At 35.1% G+C, this 10,739-nt stretch overlaps 2 pseudogenes; one reads left to right on the top strand and one right to left on the bottom strand.

Annotated features, from left to right (window-relative positions):
- The first annotated feature begins 299 nt into the window (after positions 1–299).
- Positions 300–1,209, top strand: LOC124229157 (olfactory receptor 4P4-like; annotated as a pseudogene).
- A 7,656-nt stretch (positions 1,210–8,865) lies between these two features.
- Positions 8,866–9,788, bottom strand: LOC124229155 (olfactory receptor 4P4-like; annotated as a pseudogene).
- Positions 9,789–10,739: the final 951 nt, after the last annotated feature.

Genomic DNA, 10,739 nt, shown 5'->3' with positions numbered 1-10,739 from the left:
TTCTTTATGAGTATAATTTCCTGCTTTCTCACAAAAGAATTTAAATTACTCAAATGTTGAGACTTTGTCTAATTCATCCTCAGTTCTTAGAAGAATATTGGCACTAGATATTCAAAAGAACTGTGTTTTTAAAAGAATGAGTGATATCAATGGATCTCAAAATGGTTTAGGTTTTAAGAAATGTGGTAGTGCAATTTTAATTAGATATTAGATTTCCATTTTCTCACTAATGATTTGATTTACTAGTTTTGTCATTTCAGATAACTTTCCTGAGCATCAGAACATGTAAAATAGGAGTAATGTTACTGATTTATTCTCTTGAGACTTTCCAAGAACAAGAAAGTCCAGATTTTCTGCTTTTTACTTCTCGTACTCTGTTACCTAGTGATTTTGTTGGAAATTCTATTATCATGATTTCTGCTGCATGCAGTCAGCTAATTAACCAGCCCATGTACTTCTTTCTTAATCACCTTGCACTCTCAGACCTACACCACCACTGTGACACTCAAACTAATGACTTATTTACTGTCAGAGAAGGTCATTTCCTATAAAAACTGCACAACAGTTTTTTACCTCATACTTCTTTGCAGGGATTAGAGTATTCACCATTATAGGAATGACCTATGACCACTACATGGCCATCTGCAAACCATTTCACTATTGCCGTCCTCATGAATAGGCAAGGTGTAACTCAATTCTCATACATAATGCACAGAGGGTTTTCTGTCTTCCCTTGGCCTGTTCCTTCTTGTAATTTTTTTTTTTACCTTTCTGTGGCCCCAGTGAAATAGATCACTATTTCTGTGATGTGTATCCTTTGTTGAAACTGGCCTACACTTGTACACACAAAGTTGGTTTCTTAGTCATTGCCAATTTTGGTCTAATGGGACTGGTGATCTTCATGGTTTTGATAGCCTCCTACTTTATGATAGATATAAGGTGAGACTGTATTCTGCAGAAAGCTGCCACAAAGCACTTTCAACTTGCAATTCTCATTTCACTCTTCTGATCTTGTTTTTTGTCCCTGTCATCATTGTTTACCTTAGATCTGCCACAACTTTACCAGAAGGTAAAGTGTTTACACTCTTCTACACAATTATTTTCCTCATGTTCAAGCTTCTTATCTATGCACTTAGAAACATGAAGATAAAAAATATTAGGAAAGTTTGGTGCAATAAAAGGTTTTGGGGAGGGAAGCCAATGATTTGAAGGCTATTCATTCTTTGAAGTGAATGGATATCTTTGCATCACACCTCCTTTCTTCGATACCCTCATGCTGATGGGAAAATCAGTCAGAATGTGTAATGCCAAGTCTTAAACAACAGCTTCCATCACTGCTCCTCCTGTTTCATATTCCTTTCCTGATGTGGTTCCCTTGTCCTCATTCTTCACTAAATTTTAAGCTCCATGAAAGTAGGTGTCATGTCATATTTGTTTCAGTGCTAATTTCCTAGCAATAAGCAAAGTGTATAGCACATATTAGGAGCTCAATAAATATTTATTGAATGAATATCTAAATATCTTTTCACATAGCTCTGCTTCTCATTTCTTGTAGGAACCACCTTCATGGTTGAATGGCCCACTTCAACATTAAATGCCACCATTTTGCCAACATAAAACTCCTCTTCAATTATTTCTCTACTTCAGTGTATTTTGGCTTCATTCATGTATCACTGTGGACAAGCAAGTATTCTACTCCAGGTCCAATCGGCCAGCCGAGACAACCAGAAATCAGGAGCATAGTAGAGTACTGGGTCAATTATTTTAGTCTTATGCATATACTGATTTTCCAACAGAGTTTGAATATGTGATGAATTTGTTATTCATAAAGTCTGTTCTTACAAGAAAAATAGCGAATTTATATAATAATAGTCAAATCACACACACACGCGCGTACACACACACAAATGCACTCCAAATTAAGAAGTCCTTTTGATGGTGCCAAAAAAAAACTATGATGTGAAAGATACTGATCGTGTATGTCTTCGTACTTTTAATTTTTTCTTTTAAAACTTCCTATCTCAACTCACTTCATAATTTTGCTATGACAGTAATCTCTACATAATTTTATGTGAAACAAAGGTAGCTTAAAATATTGAATAGTTGGTAATAAAATGAATTGAATTCTTCCAAATTATAGACCAGTTGTGTTTTTTTTAACTTTGAGGTTTCTTTCTATTGCCCCAAGACCTTGAAATTGGTCAGCATTTCACAACCATATCTACTTTTATTTGGGATGATTTTAGCAATGAAGATATATGGTTATAGGAAAGTCATGTTTTTATTGTGAGCAGATGTTGTCTTCTTTACTTCTGATTAAAACTGATTAGAACATATAATTTTAGATAAGCAGCCAAATTATCTGCTAATGTACTTCACCTCTGGATTAAGCTGCCTGACACATCCAATCACAGGCCATGCTAGATCCTCACCAAATCCCCTAAGGGGAGAAGTAGAGCCAGGAAACACCTTTTAAAGGACCACAGATCAGAGTGTAGAACAGCACCCAGTCACTCTGCAGTTAAGCAGGCAGATCCAGAAGGGAGAGACAAATACACTCTATTTCTTCTTCTAAACTCGTTAATCAGGTATTTCCCTCTTCTTACCCTGGAAAGGAGAAAGTGAGGGCTTGAGAGAGAAAGCAGTGGTGTGACTCTAGTTCAAGACCCTGTATATCAAAAAATACACTCAGGAAAACAGTTTCTCTCCATTCCCTCCTTCAACCCATTCCCACTCCACCACATTATCTAGCACAATGTCTTGGAAAATTCTTCCCTTTCTTCCTCTTTTGCCTTTCCATGTTTATCAGCATCATATTGTATATTTAATAGGCTATTTATGTCATATCTATTTTGTTTCACTAAACTACACTAGCACGAGAAACAAATTGAAAACATTATTGTTATTTTCTGTTGTGTTTTACTTTCTAGGAAAGCTAATCCACTTTTTTTCTCCCCTTGAAATATATTGGTTACTGTTGCTTATTTGTCCTCCAGATATACTTTAGAATGATTTTGTCACATTCTAAAAGTGATGTTTTTGGAATTTTGATTGGAGTTATAACTAACTTAATTTGGTAGGAATTTCCATCTTAATAATATTCAATTCTCCCATCCGAGAGAATGCTATGGCTATATTTATTGCAATCTTCTTTTATATTTTGTAGTGAAATCTTGTGATTTATTCAAAGAATCTTATATTTTTCGTTAAGTTATTCTTAGGTATTTCATCACTTTTGTTGCTACTGGGAATGCAATATATATTTTTTTCCATTATGATTTCTCATCCTCACTAGTTATAGTCAGTATATAGAAAATCCAGTAATTCTCAGATACTGGTCTTTAAATATGCGTACCTAACTTTCATATATTAAGTCATTCTTTGCATTATTAAAAGAATATAAAGTCACATCTCATATACGTTGGGTTCTAAAGTCAATATATGAGATGAACAGTGATGTGGTTAAAATTATCCCACATTGCACAGCTAGTAAATGGTAAAGATGCAATTCAACCATCCATCTCTGTGAGATACATGTAGTATTAGTGGTGCCTAACAGCTGACATGCAGCAAAATAAAAGTTGAATACCATCTCACATCTTATGCATACACCATCATTGGCGTGACGTTGGGCAGGGAAAAATCTCTTATACTATTGAAATTGTTTTCCCCTTTATCTTCTTTAACTTCTATTTTTTCCCAAGATATGTGTTTGATTCCTTGCAAGTTCAATATGCCTCTGAGATGAATCTATTGTCTTGCTTGATAAGTCATGGAGGTTGGACTCATGCTAGTTTAACCAGTTTGACATTAACTATATATGATCAAGGAGTAAACCACAATTGGCTTTGCTACAAAAAGGAAGAAAATATAAATTTCTCAAAATGACTTTTTTAAATAAAAGATTTTTCACTTACTATTTAGATCCGAGTTTAAAATAATCCTAAAATATATTTTAAATAAAATATAAAGCAGATTTAGTGATGGAGTTCTCTCAGTTACACCTTCTCATAGAGCAAAGCTTGAGAAGATTTAATTATTGAAATAGACTAATTTTTTACAAAGGGAATGATTGCAATGATATTCTTATTAACTATCCTCAACACTGATGATCATAACTTTCATCCATAAATTCTAAATTTATCACTTTTCCTGGCTAATACCATTATTTTTTTTTTTTTTTTATACCACCCATTCTCCAAAAGCTGAACCCTCTATGATTTTAAGGATTGGTCACTAAGAAACATGGAGCGGCTGGCCCAGTGGCATAGTGGTTGGGTTCACACTCTCTGCTTCAGTGGTCCATAGCTCACTGGTTAAGATCCTGCACGTAGACCTACACACTGCACATCAAGCCAAGTTGTGGTAGGATTCCACACACAAAAATAGAAGACAATTGGCACAGATGTTAGCTCAGGGCCAATCTTCCTCACCAAAATAGAAGAAGAAAAAGAAGAAACATGGAGTGCCTCTTCTTGGAAATCTTCTTTCTGTTCTTGTTACTGGCTTTGAACAGTAGTTTGTGTCATTATCACACAAGTTTTATCTTATAACATTTTTTCTCTTCTTTTTCTCTTTTAAAATTAGTTTATTCCCTGTACAACCAATTGTCTTCCATTTCTGGGTGTAGGAATTTCTTTCTATCTCACATTGTTTCTTTGTGCTTATTTTATGATGTCCTTTATTTGAATATATGAATTTGTCTGTGAAGAAACAAAAGTTTCATTGACATGTGATGGAGTTTCTCTCCTACCCTGGCAAGGTGTAATAACATATACTTTTGCATGTCCATCTATGGTGTACTGGTCCTCAAGACTAAGAGCACATGTTCCATAGACATGGACACTGTTCACTGGCATGACCCAAGAGCTCAAATTTGGCCTTGTGCGCAAGGCTGATCAGCAGCGTGCATAGAGTTTGGGGTTTTTTTTCACCACTTCTAACGTAGGACAAAACATGAAGTTGTGGAATGTGAGGTAATCAGTCTGGGAGACCTTGAGAAACAAATGATTATCCAAGAAATCCATAGGAGTTATCCCTTGGGATGAATATTGAGCAAGAAAACCCAAGGAGCAGAAGAGACACAGGCAGATAAATTCCCTTTCATTTTAATGCTTCCATAGATCGTTTCAATGTGCAGTATTTTTTTACTTGTTCTTTGAGATCCAAACCAAAGGCTGTGGTATATGTGAAGTTTGATGTTTTGTGAAGTTGTGACTAGCTCTGTAACACCTTCCTTTGTATTGGATCTCCTTCCATATCTCTTTCACTACCATTTTTCCTCACACATATTTCTCTAGAATTACATTTCTGAATAAAGTGTTAGCACATAAATTTTAGCTCATATTTTTTTTTCTAGGGAATCAAAGCCAATTTATGCATCATCAGGGGAAACTTAAAGAACATTCTTTAATTACAAGAATTAAGAGGAATATTTTTACAATGGGTTTAGCTTTAAAAAATCACAACTTTCCTTTAATAAGTGAATTCAGGTTAAATTTTCCACTTTAAATACAACGTATCTGTAAAAAATGAAAATGGTAGTGTCATCTGTGGTTGAATCTATCTTCATTATATTGGTGATAGGATGAGTCAACTTAGTTCTATAGGCTCAATATTAGTCAATGTCCTTCCAGTTAGAGCATAATTGGATGAACCAAGTTTTATCTTTGACTATGTCCAAGCTACCTCATTTAAAGGTAAATTCGCTTAGTTAGATATGGCAAGGCCATTACTTAAGGATAAAGGCAGCACTTCATGTGTGAAAAGAATGCCTGCAAAGTCTCTCAGGAAAATTAGAGTTCACTGAGTCCCAGCCAAAGAGGTAGTAAAGAATTTTACTTGTTCAAGGGCAGGCCAAGAACTTGAACACATTCAAAGGTTTTCACAGGTTTACCTCTCAGAGCAGGTGAATGTCTACAGCACTTCCTCATACAAATAGTGTGGTAAGGATTTGTGTTAAATAAAACTTAGGAAACTTCCCTCTAAAATAAATAAAATCATTTTTAATTCAAGCAATCAATTAAAAAGAAACATACAATAGCTAACAGATGGCTAAAATATCTAGAAAAGTTTTCATGGCTGAGGTGATGGTTGATTTGTGCACAGCGCTAGATTATGCAAGACATAAATCAGGAGAATTCTTGTTTGGGTGAACAATAGGAGCATAGGATTGAGGCGGAATTGAGCATGCTTTAAAATGGTGCACAGTTTATGGTCAGAGCTGGATCAGGAGAGTATGCTAATTAATCGAGGAGAGAAGTGAGGAATTTGGCATCTTGACTTACAAGTCTGGCAGTTGATGCTGGCTGTGGGCTGGGACCTCAGCTGAGCTACTGGCCATAAAATTCTACATCTGGCCCGTATATATGGTATTTCTATGTGGGCTAGTTTGGGATTCTGTCCAATATGCAAGCTGTGATTCTGAGAGTGAAGACCCAAAGAGATCAAGGTGAAAATTTGTGTTTTTAATACCAAGCCTTGGAAGTTACATATGTTTACTTCTACTTTATTATATTGGTTGAGGCAGTCACAAAGGTCTACCTAAGTTTAAACCAAAGGATCATAGACCACATCAATTTATGGGACTAGTGTCAATGTCACATTGTAAGAAGAGCCTGCGAGATGGAAAAGATTGTAGTTGCCATCTTTGGAAGCTACTGTCTGTAATTGCAACAGTAAATGCCCCAACCATACCATTCCTTAGCAAGACTACTCAGCCCTGTGGTCACAAGTTTATTACACTTAAAACCTGATATTATTGAGAGAATTTAATTTATCCTCACACAAATAGACATTTATTCTGGATATGGATTTTCCTTTCCTGGCCATAGTGCTTATATCAGCAACACAATCTATACACTTATAGAATGTCTTATTTACCATCATGTTGCCTCCACAGCACTGGTTCTGATCAAGGAACTTAATTCACAGTAAGGAAGCATGGTAGTGGACAGATACACAAGGAATTCACTGATCCTACCATGTACCATGTTATGGACTGAATTGTGTCTCTGAAAATTCATATGTTGAAGTACTTACTCCAGGTACCTCAGAATGTTACTGTATTTGGACATAGGGCATTTAATGAGGTAATTAAGTTAAAATGAAGCTGTTAGGGTGGGCCTTAATATAATTGGTGTCTTCATAAGAAGAGAAAATTTGGACACAGGGAGGAGGCACTAGGGTTGTGCCCACAAGAAGAAAAGACGATGTGAAGACACAATGTGAATGCAGCCATCTATGAGCCAAGGAGAGATACCACAGGAAAAACTAAAGCTGCTGGCACCTGGATCTTGGACTTCCAGATTCCAGAACTGACATAAAATAAATTTCTGTTGATTAAGTCACCCAGTCTGTAATATTTTGTTGTGGTTCTTCTTGCAAACTAATACATGGATTCAAAACAAGGGAAGAATGGCATCCTGGACATTCAAAGTGCCAACTCAGAGAACACATCCTGAAAAACTGAAGTTATATTTTTAAGAATGTAATGACAAATATATGATGTTGTTTCTCCATAGCCTTGATAAGCAGTTATAGAAATTGAATGATGTAATTCAAGTATCTCCTTTTATTATTGCACTAAAATACATTTTACAGAATGTTTGCTTCCTGTCTCAGCATTTTTTCAGGTCATCTGGTTTTTAGGTCTTAGTTACAGAGATGATGCTTGCATCAGGGAAAACAGCAATTATTTTATTGAGCTGGAAATTTAAATTGTCACCTGGACATTTTGGGTTCCTCATGCCTCTACTAAATGGACAGACAAAAAGGGCACTGGAGTGATGTTATTTATCACCAGGGAGAATTTGGTTGTTGTAACACAATGAGACATGGGCGACCAATGTTTGAGCCTAGAGAATTCAAAATGCCATCTCTTAAAACAGCCATAACTAATAGTAAAATCTGGTGAAAAATAAAGCAACAAACATATGGCAGGACTTTTGAGGTTCCAGAAATTTAGGAATGAAGATTTGTTTCACACTAGTAGATAATGAGTCCCAACCAGCAGAAGCTTAGCCTGAGGTCAAAGGGACTGTGAAGTAGGGATTGCAAGAAATAAAGGCATATATGGTAACAAAAATCTCATGACCAATTACAGAAACAAGAAGGACCAATGTAGCAATGCATATTTTTGTATATTTTATATATAGTATTTTTTCCTTTCTCTTATTATTTTATATTAAGAAGATTTTGAGTAGTTAATTTTATAGCCTATTCTTAGTGTTACAGATTATTCAGGAAGGATTTTAAACTGAATTAGAAAAGAAACTAATGTTTAAATTAACATTGTCTAGAATGTTTAGGATGCTGTGCTTCTTTTTTGGGAGAGAGAGTAAGACTACCTTTGTAAAAACATCTTTTTCAGTGAAAGCAGAAAGACGTTATTGGTTTTTTAAAGGACTTTCAAATATAATATAGAAGCGTGTTTATGAATGCTGAGTAAAGGAGTTAAACGTTCCACTCATTTACCTATTATCCCCAGTCAAAATCCACCTTTATATGCTTTCCTCTGAGATACTGGGAGTAAAATCTAACTATGCTTCTCCTCTACCAGATGGCTTCCTATTAGTCTGTCAATAAGAGCACAATTGAATGAGATTGGAAATCAAGAGGAAGGGAGAAAAGACTTAATTGCACATTCAAAATAAAATGTCAAGTTAAGGAGGACTTGAGGCAGATATATGAGGAGAGAAAAAGAAGAATGAACATGAAAAATTAAATTAAAATTGCTAATAATCCTCAGCTCCAATCTGTGGTTGTTTTTTGCAATCGCAGTATACTCTCTGTATATCATTCCATATTAATTCTAGGCACAAGATTGAGCCATAAAGTAAAATTCTGAAATGCTTTTAATATAAGTTACTTTTCTTCAAAAAACAGTTGATGATACCACATTTTCCTCATGGCATTCTTCATCTCCAAGTTTCTCAACGTGTAGATAAAAGGTTGAACATGGGAGCAATGCTGGTGTAGAAAAGAGCAAACACTTTGTCTTCTTGGAAGGTTATGGATGGTCTAATGTAAATGAAGAGAACAGGCACAAAGAACAGAACAATAACTGTAATGTGGGAACTGCAAGTAGAAAGAGCTTTGGTGCGGCTCTCTGTGGGGTAAGCCCTGATAGTGTAAAATATCAGAAAATAAGACACCATCAAAATCACAAAAGTCACCAAAGCAGTCAGACCTGAATTAACAATTACTAAGAGACCAATTCTGTGGGTATCAGTTCAAGCCAATTTAAGCAATGGATACACATCACAGAAGTAGCAATCTATCTCATTGGGGCCACAGAATGGTAAGAAGATGGTGAGAAGAAACTGACTGGCAGAGTGTATAAATGCCCCAGTACAGCAAGCTATGATGATTGCATTACACCTTTGTCTGCTCATGATGACAGCGTAGTGCAGGGGCTTGCAGATGGCCACATAGCGATCATATGCCATCCCTGTGAGGATAAAGATCTCAACGCCTCCAAGACAGTGATGGATAAAGAGCTGTATCATGCAGTTATTATAGGAAATGATCTTCCTTTCTGCCAGTAAATCAGTCATTAGTTTGGGTGTCACTGTTGTTGTATAGCAAAGGTCAGAGAGTAAGAGATAATTAAGGAAGAAATACACTGGTCAATTAGTTGACTGCATGAGATAGAAATCATTATGAGCAAATTTCCCGTCCAAATAGCAATGTAGCAAAATAAAAATAATGTAAAGCAGAAGATCTCAATGTTCTTGTTTTGAGATAGGCCCAAGAGAATAAACAGTGACATTATTCCTATTTTCCATGGTCCAATGGAGTCAAAATGCTCAACAGTCCCTTAAAAAGATATAATGCATAAGTCAATATCAGAAATGGAGAAAATTGCTGATAACTAACATCATTAAGCTATGTTTAGTGGACATGATCCCAGTGTTTTAGAAAATCAAAATCTGATATCTAACAAAATATTTTTCTGATTAGTCTTATGATGATAACTATAAGTCAGTCTTTCAGGACATTAATAAAGACGAATACATTCAAAAATCAATTTCAAAAATGCCTAAAAATCATTAGTTGCTAAATATTTTTCAATGCTAAAGAATATACAACTAAGTACGTGAAAAGGAGATCACTCCAGATCCTTGTAAATTCAAGTTTTTAAAGATGCAAATATAAATCACACGAAGTTTTTATTTAATGATACAGCAGCAAATGTAAAGCTTAACAGTAGTCACTAGTGGAATATACGTTACTTCAAAATAATTTTAGAGTGAAGTAGAAAATAAAATTAAATATTCATATAATGATACATATACCTTTACAAAGTGGAACATAAAAACTCTCTGCAAGAGGTACATGCGATTGATTTTAACAATTTTTTGAAGGCTTGTCTCTTTTTTAGTGATTTGTGACAGTAAAATGCTGACATTTTATAACAGAAGTATATTGATTTCTATAGGCACTTCAATAAAAACCATGTCGTTAAATGAACCACAGAATAAAGCGATAGCTAAAACTTAAAGAGAAGAGCAGAAAGTAGTTTTATATTCACGGTTCAGCTCTTCACTCAATGTATCATATTCTGCAGGTCAATTTCTTCTCAGTGGTTTGAATTAGAGTATGAATTTCTGTTCTATGTTTGTCCTATTTATGACTTTTGCCCAAACCCATTAAGAATCTTGACATTGCATAATTGATAGAAAAAGTTAACAGGAAGTTTATAGGAAAAAGTACATGTGAAGACAAACAATTGGGAT

The sequence above is a fragment of the Equus quagga genome, chromosome 17 (assembly GCF_021613505.1).
Source record: "Equus quagga isolate Etosha38 chromosome 17, UCLA_HA_Equagga_1.0, whole genome shotgun sequence".
Lineage (NCBI taxonomy): Eukaryota > Metazoa > Chordata > Mammalia > Perissodactyla > Equidae > Equus > Equus quagga.
Note: the sequence above shows the minus strand (reverse complement) of the source record. Positions and strands in the feature narration are given on the sequence as shown.